The sequence below is a fragment of the Mesitornis unicolor genome, unplaced genomic scaffold (genome assembly GCF_000695765.1).
Source record: "Mesitornis unicolor isolate BGI_N332 unplaced genomic scaffold, ASM69576v1 scaffold14377, whole genome shotgun sequence".
In the NCBI taxonomy this organism is placed as follows: Eukaryota; Metazoa; Chordata; class Aves; order Mesitornithiformes; family Mesitornithidae; genus Mesitornis; species Mesitornis unicolor.
In genome coordinates, this window is record NW_010198541.1 from 96,281 (window position 1) to 106,860 (window position 10,580).

Here is a 10,580-nt window from a genome sequence, read left to right on the forward strand (position 1 = left end):
CGAACGTGGCTGGGGGCTGACAGCTGCTCATTAGGGTCTGCCAGGGGTCTCAACCCAGCTCCTGGCGGACAGGTGGCCACATGACAAATGAAACCCCTCACAATTAGCACTAATTGACACTCTTGTGGCCGGTCTCCAACGAGAGGTCAGGGAGTGGGTCTGCTCGAAGGCTGAGCATCCCATCCTGGCAGTGAAGGTCCAGGGCAGGGCACCGCTGCCACCGCTTTCACAGCCACCACTGCCACTGCCTCCACTGCCACCACAACATTGCCATGTGCAAGTTCAAGACTCAGTGCCAGTATTTTGACAGCCCTGACATTCACCAGGGGCTCCTGTGGCCACTGACTTAAATTGTCCTGGTTTTTGCTCTGCTGTGAATGCCTCAGTCTGGCCTCCTTCCTACACCAGCTCGGGGAATTTGCCCCATCCTCCCGCCCTTCACGCCCCTCCCCACAGTGGCACCAGCTTTCTGGGGAGCAGATGCAAGAGTCAGAGTTTGCTACCATCTCCTACCCTTCATTATTTTTCATCTAAAAACATTTACACATTAAAAATGTGCAGTAAACTGACCAGCTGCCACCCCTTGATGCTTAATCCTCTCTAATCTGGTCTGGGAACACTGAAATGTACAACTTTGGTTTATTATGCAGCTTCCAAAAATAATTGAATGTAGCAAGTAGAGAGGGTAGCAAGTGAGGAGAAAAGGAAAGTAACCCCTCAGCTATTTATTTATCATTTTCTAAGGGCTTGCATGGCAGGCTTACACCACCAAGAAGGATGTTCACCTCCTTAGAGGGCACAAACGCCGCTCAAGCTGTGGACTGAAAAGTCCCCCCATCCAACACAGACCCTCTCCACCCAGGAAAGAGATAGTTGATGCCCCATAGACCTTGCAGTCTAACAGCAAACAACAAGGTCCTCAGGGACGGAATTAATTGGGAGTTTGGCTTTTATACTAGTTGGCTTGATTGACTTCATCTGAGGCCTCACAAAAGCAGTAAGTCTTTCAGAGGGGCTCCCTATAAATTTATGGCTCACAAGGCAGGGAAAAAATCTCATGTAAATTATACCCTTTGAAAATGATCATGAGGTATCTAGATGGCCCAAGGGAGTGGGGAGGAAGCCTGAAGTTTCATCTCTGGCTCATTTAGCATAGGTAAGTAGCAATAACTCATTGTTATTCTCTTAAAGTAATGTAAAAGCTTAGGAAAAACAAGTTGGTTTATCGGTCTGCTCATACCATGCCCAGTACCAAAATACCCAAACACATTGCTGTCTATAAGCATTTTTTCACATTAAAACCAGCAGGTCTCAGGACTGACTGGTGAGTAGCCACGGAGACAGATCAGTCTTCTCCTTCCTTTATGGATGGCCTCTCCTCTTGTTGAGAAGCCACAGTCACATCTAGGTATTTTTGTGAAGTGACAATTAGGAAACTGCTGTATAGGAAGTGGTTGAAAACATGTCTTACAGTGCCGCTGGCATGTTGCTCCACAATGCTCCACATTGATCCTAGGCTCATCTGGAGCCTCACCATCTAAATAGTCTTGCCTTCAACGATCTCCATGGCTCCAGTCATGACTTCTAAACCAAACATCTAACATTACTTTTTCTCATGGTGCAAACAGCTTTTTCCACAGCATACAGCTCTTCCTCTTGACAGAAATATAGCGCTTTATACTTTGGAGAAAGAACTTCTCTCAGGATCTGACTGTCTGTATAAGAGGAGTTCCTAGCTAAGGCATCTAAAGAAAGTAAGATATTCAGTAAAATTCAGCTTTAAAAAAAACCACTTTGCTACCCAGCTGTATCCCCCTCATGTCTCGTTGAGTCTTTGATTTCATTTGGCCTGGGCAAAAGCTTTAGAAAAGCAACACAGAAAGCTCTGGAGGTCAGGGTCCTCTCTCAGTCATCTGCAAACCATACAGAGAAGTCATCAGTTCTTAATAAAGTGCAATATTGAGAGCGTGTTGTTCTGCACATGCTACTTAGCATTAGTATTTTCCACTTTGAAACAAGCACCTACAAGTTCTTCTAGAGGGGCATTTTATTTCTAGCAAAGACAATCAACCTGGAAAAAGTGACTGATTGCTATAGTGCTAGTTTGCATTTCATGTCACCTTGCTTTCAAGATCTCATTAATTACATTACATTAATTAATTAATCCCGATAGCACACCTGTTGTTAAGAATTATCCACACTTTGTAGTTAGACATACCAAAAGAGAGCTATTAAGAGGCTTCCTTAAGGTCTATATTAAATCTGGAAACTCTAGTCCAGTTTTATGCTGGACCCAGTTTATGTCTGGGTAAATATAAACCCTCCCTCTACCCTTTCCAGTCATATCCAAGACTTCCCAACTTCTAAAAATAGGAACATCATCAAAGAAGTCGTGCTCTGCCTTCCCAGTATGCAGGAGAAAGCTTTTCTCATTTATAGGGCAAGACAATTATTGCAAAAAGACAATCATTGCAAAAATTACTTTATTTGCAAGCCTTTTGTGTTCACCCCAGCCAGGGCAGACCAAAGTGGCTAGCTACCTGGGGTTAAGGCAGACCCACTGGAGGCAGCTGAGAACCTGCTCGTGAGTGCACTGGTTGATGAGTATGGCTGGATCAGCCCCTGGCACAGCTGGAAAGGGCCACCAGAGAAGGCAGCCAACGGCCAAATCCTCACTTGTCTTTTTCTTCTGCCGTGTGGAGGGCGGGGGCTGTGCTGGGGGGCACCAGGAGTCAAGTTGGGCTCTTCCCTTCTCGGCCTCCATGCTTGAGGTGGGCAATAGTGCAGGAGACCCCAGACTGGCCAGAGAACTGCCCTCTCCTCCTCCATTCATCCACCCAGTGCAGCTTAGCTTTGCCTGTGCCCCGGCAAGCCCTGCCATGGACTGCAGCACTTTGTGTCAGGTGGGTTTCTACAGGAGTGCCACCTTGTTCCTAGATGGGATGTGATGCCACAACCTAGTGTCAAGCTGATGAGGACACAGACCACCATGTGCCCATCTCTGCCTGATAAGATGCATTAGAAATTTCCTGATCACTTCCCTTGGGGTGAAGAGTGCGTTGGGTAGCCAGCAATGTCCAAAACTCCTCTGGGCTGTGTCCCACCTTAATGTCAGAGTCTGTGTCCTCAAAGAGGGGCCACACAGCCCTTCCTCACAAACCAACCCACCCACCCAGAAAAACCAAGACTCATTGCTGCTAGGCTGGGTGCTGAAGAGTGTCCTCACATCTCATGAACCTCAAACACCTCAGTTTCCCTTGTTTCCTTATTTCTCTCTCCATCTCTTTTTGTTGCACATGGGAAGGGACTGGGTCAGCCCAGGCATTTCTCTTGCCCAGGTGGCTCCTCAGAGGCAGGACAGAGGTAAGAGGAGGCTAGTGGCAGCAGACGTGGGCTGGACACCACGTCCCTGCATCTCCCTTCCTCCAGCAGCTTTTAGCATCCCTCCAATCCCAGCAACTAGATGGTAGACAGAGAGTTAATCTGTGAAAAGAAACAGTGTCGATTTAAGGGGTGTGCAGCAAAAATTCTGTCCTTCAACTTCACGCTCTGCACAACCACACTTCATTTTTAGTGTCCAAACAATAAATAAAGATAAAATGAGCATTGGCTTAACAGCATTTAACAGGCATGAGTTCCCAAAAAGCAGTGTGAAAGCAGGATCCGTTGCTGCTTTTGCTTATGAAAATCATTAGGAAATGCTGAATGAGTTAAGTAAAGCAGGGAATAAATAAAAAATAAAAATTACTGTTAGAACAGGGAGCTCTCTGCGTCGCTTATGCTGTGTATCCGTGATCCATTTGTGGCCCTTTTTATCCTACCCTGGAATGGAATTAGCTTTCAGTCTTCCCTTTTTTTTGTGGGGAAAAAAAAAAAAAAGAAAAATATTTGATCTTATTTAAATCAGCCCCTTAGCAGGTTGGCTGAATTCTTGAAAGCCTAACGCAGCCTGCAGATGTCTGTCTGTGCAGCCACATGGCAGAACCAGGCTTTCGGGGTCCCCAGAGCATCGCGCGGGACCGGGAACTTCTTGGTGCTGGTTCCAAAAATCCATATCCCTTTCCAGTTCATTACAAACGCCTATTGTTTGCCATATTTATCTGCCATCACTGCTGTTTGTTAGCAAATGGAAAAAGAAATGCCAGGACTAAATTTCAGCCTGCCCTTAGAATAGTGGAAAGGGGCTACAGGAATTGAATGACAGATGGTCTTTGAATGATATACAGAACCTCTGCCCCTGGGCCTGCTTTGGAGGAGCTGTTTTGGATTGTTGCTCAGAAGAGTGGGAGGTTGTTGTGTGATATGTGATTATTCCATAATAATTTTAATTATTTTGCCTGTTTTCAAACAATAGTCCCAGCCTTTTTTAATTTTTACACTCACTGAGTTGTGACACGAGCATTCTTTCCTCTGTGTTAGCAGGGATTAAAATCAAACCCTGTATCCCTTCCCTTTTTTTTTTTTTCCAAATAATCCATGTTTAAATAAATTACCTCAGCCAGGAAAAGTGAGTTACAGGGCATTCTCCTGACGTGCGTGGCAGAGAGAAAAGCGCAGGGCTGGGGAGTGAGGCTGGGGGGATGGGGACGGCTTTATTGTGTTTTGCAGGATGAGATTGTCACCGTAACAAGTTGCAAGAAGAGGCTGCTCTTTAACTCCTCTTCCTCGGCACGGAGAGCTCAGCTCTGGGAGCCTCATTTACATGCATATGGGTATCTGATTGGATCTGTTCAAAGGTACAGTAGGAGTCAGTCAGATTGCATATGATGTGCATATAAATGAAGTTCCCAAAGTGGGGTGTGATGCTTCAGGAGAGACAGAGAAAATATGCTGCCTCTGCTTCATCCAAAGTCCAATAGAAACTTGGGGATTATTATTTTTTTTAAACTAGCTTGAGATAAGCATAAGTGCAAGCAAAAAAAACCCCCATATATATGTACATATATATATATGTATGTATATATTGCCCCCCTCCCCATTTTCTGAAATTACGTTTTAGACCAAACACAGCTCGTCGCTGAGACCCCATAAATCGCATTAGCTCTGCATTACTGGAGCGCGTGCTGTTTGGTGTACGGGACGGCTGCACACACATCCCTCTGCATAGGCCACAGCCGCAGGGTTCAGCTCCTTCACAGTGCACACCAGCACCACGCGCACCTCCATCCCTCTTCTGACAAGCAGGGATCCAGGGAAAGCTGTTGGGTTTCCCCGGGTTTTGGTCTTTCTCCCAGTAAGGCAGATCCTGCTTGGCCAAAGCCACAGATCCATGATCTTTTGGATAACCGTGGGTGCACACCAGGACATGACTTTGGCTGAGCTTTGCTTTTGGGTGCGGGTAGCAAGCACGAGAAATGCAGAGAGCAGCTGAAAGTGTCAGGCAAAAAATGTCGCTTAAAAGGAGGCTCAGTCCACTCTCAGGAGCTGGATGGTCAGAAAAATGCAGCAAAATAATATGGTAAAGGACAAAAGGAAACATTTTCCCAGGTGAAATATTCATTAAAGGAAGCTACATTTCTGGGCAACACTGAAGTAACACTGCGGTGCTAGTCCTGGGCAGGAAAAAAACACTGCCAGGACCACTTCAGTCTATGGGGCTTTCTGGCCCACATAGCATGACAGGAGCCGGGAGGGGACCCTGCGGCACATGGGTGCACACCGGACCCATGGGAGAGCCACTTGGCCACACACACTGCTCAGTCCCTGCAGGTAGGGTAACAGGAGGGCCCTGCCTTCTCCCTCAGGCTGGCTGCGAGGAGGAATATGCAGAGACTGGGACGTGCCCAGAGGCCATAAGGATGTGCACTTTCCCTGAGCCTAACTCCTACGAAGAGACTATGAACCCATGGGGCAGGGGAGTGGACTGTGGAGACGATGCAAGCTGTAGACAGGGGGACCTTGCATCTCATCCAGGGGGACAAGCTGTGGAATATCTACAGATTTATTTTCATCAAATCTCGGACTGTCTCTCCATAGGGAGGTGCCTCACACATCCAGCAGTTAATGTTCAATTGAAATTTAGATTATTCCCATCCCACCAGTGAGGAGCTGTACTCTCCCCGCCCAGGGATACACACCGGTGGATGAAATCTAACCAGTCCCTACAGGGCACTCTTGTGCTATGGACACCAAACTGAGTAAGCACATCTCTACCTGTGGAAACAAAAATAGTCTGTATTCCTGTCTCCTCAGCATTAGAGTGAGAACAAAAGAAATAGCTTAGACAGTGATGAGGATGCTCTGGCAAACATCAAGAGTCCCTTGAAGCTAGATGCCATGGTTTCAAAACCTTAAAGCCACAATGCATATCTCTAAGAGAAATGTTTCCAAAGCAATCTGAAAAACTGAACTTACAAGCTCTGTCTTTTTCTTTTCCTAATTTTTTTTAACCTGCCAAGACTTGTATTCTGGTCTAGGTGTTTCTCATAAAACATTGGATGGTATCAAAGACTTCAAGCCATCATTAAAAGGAATTTACTGTACAGCTTTAGGGATACTACCAGACATAAAAGGAGCCAAGCAGAACACTGAGCACAGGTGAATGGAACAGAGAAAGGTTTCCAGTTCTGCAGCTTAAAAAATATTTGTTTCTACAACTTTGGGCTACTTCTTATTTGCAGTTCAGAATCTAAACAGCTTCGCTTTGCCTTTGCTTTAAAGCTGCACCTTGAACTCCTTTAGGAAGAACCTGTGATGAGCAGAGCAAGTATCAGGTCTGGATAACAGGGCTTAAACACTGGTGTTTGCAGGGAAATCCAAAGGGGGCGGTCACTGCTGCAAGAGAAGGCTCACAGGCGGGAGCCTGTTTCAATTTTTATGAGCAGTTTAGATGATAAAATGAAATCTTATAAAACTCAGCAATGACGCGAAGATTGGTGGAGTGGTAAACAACCAGAACAGCTTGTTGTTACAGGCCTGGCTGGATGGTCACAACCCAGCAACATACATTATGAGAGAACTGAGCACTGTATAATTCATGTAATAAATTGGGGACTGCAGAACAGGCTCTGCCTGAGGCCACGGGGTCCCAGAAAAGGATGTTGAGATGCTGAAGACAGGTGCCTCTACAGCCCTCTTTGGAGGTAAGGAAGCATAAGTGTGCCCTGTGCAGAGAGGATTGTGCAGTTTAGAGCAATCTCTTACGACCTGAAAAGCAGCCCTCAGTCTCACTCATGGCTCTAGCAATTAAAAAGTGACAGTGGCTGCTCAGCACCCTGTTGGTGTTCGCAGCGAGCCTGGAGATGCTGGTGGTGAACCACTCACTTGCCAAAACCCTCCATTAGTTTGCTGATAATACTCTGATGCCATAGGCAATGAAGTATAGGTCAGAGGGCCTCACTCTTAAATTTGCTTGAAGATAGGTTGCTGTCATATCTTTCCATGCGTCCATCAGAGGGCTGCATTAAATGACCTCTTGAGGTCCCTTTCAACCTGAATTATTCCACGATTGCATGATGATACATTATAAAAAGTGAAGATCAAGTCACAGGTCTCACCTCCAGACCTTGCAAGGCTTTGCTGTCCCTCACCCTTGGAAGATCTCGAAGTTCCCAGCTGGACAACACCAACACTGAAACACTGCAGTTGCCTCTGTGATACATAGAATAGCACGTAAAGAAAACATTATTTTGGCCAGCTGGGGTTAATTTGTAAATCCTTTTAAAAAATTGTACCCCTGGGAAATAATTTTCATTCCTCATTCAGCATTTAAACTTTCAGAAAAAGCTTTGCAAATAGTTATGTAGAGTATGCTTTATTAAAAATGTTAAACCATAAGATACATATTTGACATGCATTGTATCACTTCCTTGAATTGGCCAAATATAAGAGAAACTGCAAGGTGAGAATGTACATGGTTGCTTAAGTCAAAATTCATATTAAAGTTTGGGATAGTTAAATACAGTTCTAGCTCTCAGCTTTAATAACAGCAACAACAATGATCAAAGTTTACTTAGGAGGTTTTTCCCAGTCCATCATATCAAAGGCTTAGATTTTAACGATGTGTAAGGCTAATCCACGTTGTTTAAATGCCTGTTGCCCTTCAAAGTATGATCCATCTGGAAGTACGAGAAAAACAAGAATCAGTATCCAGTGGTGCTATTAATTATTCTTCATGGATTAAATGCTTCAATTTCACTGAGTTATCACCCCAATAACACCACTCTTCAGTAACTCTGCAGTATCTTTCCTCGCCCAAACAAACTGAATCGCATCATTTTTGCATACTGCTGCTAACATAGTTCAGGGCATCGTCTACATAATGTGGTTCCTGGGAGCCAGCAATTGAGAGAATGCAAAATGTGTGTCCTGAGGGTTTCCACTGAAGGACTTAAATGGAATAGAAAGTCAGAGGTCCTGAGAGGTCTCCTGGTAAGGATCGTTTGCCATGCCTTTGAGCAGAGCCCTAAACTGCAAAAGCAGCAGAATATTGGATATTTTTTCTGTGTTTAAGAAGCCAAATCCTCTTGAAGTTACTCAGACAGCTCTGATTTTGAAACAATTTATTCTGGGTACCGTAACTGCAGATTTAACTTCTCACTTCCAGTAGTTTTATTAAACTTCACTGAAATTTCACTGAAAGACCACAGGAATAAACGACATTACTCAGTCTGTACCCTGGTCTTGATCCTGCAGATCAAGTCAGTAGGGAGGTGGCTTGTGTAAGGACGCCTGGAAAAGGTCCTTAGTGGAATTAATCAGTATTAAATGTGCTATTATTTCTTTCAAGCAATTGACAGGTTTCCTTGTAAATCAATTCAGATATCAACTGCAATGAAATGGTGCTCCTGGCTCTGCTTTACTCTTTCTCGTTCAGGGCACAGACTGTCCTAGCAGAAAAGAAAAGTATTTTCCTAACACTTTCCGAGGCACTCAGGGAGAACTTCTCTCCTTTTGCCAGATCCCATCATCATCTCAACTCTTACTTTCCTTGGCAAACCCAAGCAGCAAGAGCTGGTGCTGTGAGAAAAAATATTCTTACAGAGTGCTGAACATCTGTACTTTTTTGGGGGGGAAGCCCTTTCCACCACAAAGAAGGCACTGGGATACTATTCAGATTTAACTGCAGGATTCATGGTCCGTCCTCTGGTCCAAGCAGAACATTTTTTCTTCCTTTTTTGCTATTTCAGATGTAGCTGATAAAAAGCTATCTTTTCCTCAAGTATTCACAAACACATATATATACGCACAGAGATGAAAAAAAATGTAGAAACAGCCTAACCTAATGTAGCATAGGTGCTCTTCCTTTATGCAACTGTGCCCAGTCTGTGTTTTAAAAATAAGCTTATCAGTATGAACTTTAAAATTGAAAAAAGTTTAAAACTCAGTGTGTACAGATGTGTTCTTCAGAAATTCCAGGAAGCTACAAAATAAATGGAAACAGTCATTTAATGCTTGCTAAGTAGAGTATCTATCCAGTTAATCAATGCAAGAATACAAAGGATATGATTAAAATGCAGGTTTTGTTGTTAAAAGGTACAAAAGGCTAACTCTCAATACACATGACTTACCTCCACTAGAAGCAGAAATGGTCAAAAAAATTATGGTTTAGGAAAAGGTTGTTTTGGTTGCAAATAACTGCAGGTGAAATCATAGCCAGTTTGGTGAAACTTCCTTTAAAAAAAAATCAACATTTTGATGTAAGAATGTAATTCGGAATATAAAAATTTTGCTTTGTGTTTATTTGAATTTCATTTATTTGAATTTCATTTAAATGCAAATATTTGCTTACTGTATTACAGATTTACATGGTCAGAGCATGAGTACATATTTTAATTATTATATTATCTTAAAAGCAAATTGACATTTTAAAATGTCACATAAAAGCACAAATTAAAGAGTCTAGCTTCATACAGTAAATATGATGTGTGACTGAGAACAGGTACTTTCAATTTTCTTCTGTTAGCCTAGAAATACTTAATTAAGGTATTTTGGGGATTAATAAAACAGTTTCAAACTGGTTTATTAAAATACACACACAGAAGAGAATATGTTCTGGCAAAAGGAGCTTCAATCCCAGCTAAGCAGCAAAAACTAATGATTTCTATTAAAACTTTACAATTTCACTCAATTCATGTTTTGGTGTGTTACTCATTTAAGTAAAGTGAAGAGTATAAAAATTTTAAAAATACAAGTAAAATTCAGGAATTTAATTTTCAGAGTGGAAGTGCACAAAAATTGCAAAAGACACTCGAGGTAATTCCTGTTTCACAGAGAAATTAAAGGTGTTTGACACGATTACAAGGAAGGCAAGGCACTGATGGTATATTACCCTCAGCATATTGTGAATAGAATAAAATCACTCTGGAGGTCTCAGAGACCACCCCTGATTCCTTGGACCTTGGACCCTGCCCCAGTGCTCAGCCACTTTTGAGGGAAGGAGTGGTATCAACTGATATCCAACTTACATGACTTCATCTGATACAAAAGAATACTCAGATCTCTTTAATACCTTCCATTTATGCTTACTGTGCATTAAAACTGGCCTATGTCCTTACTTCTTTTAATTCTTCAGGTGAAAAAAAAAGCTAATCCTGAATTTTTTTCCTTCCGAGGTCATGTTTGCTGGCGACCATTCCTGC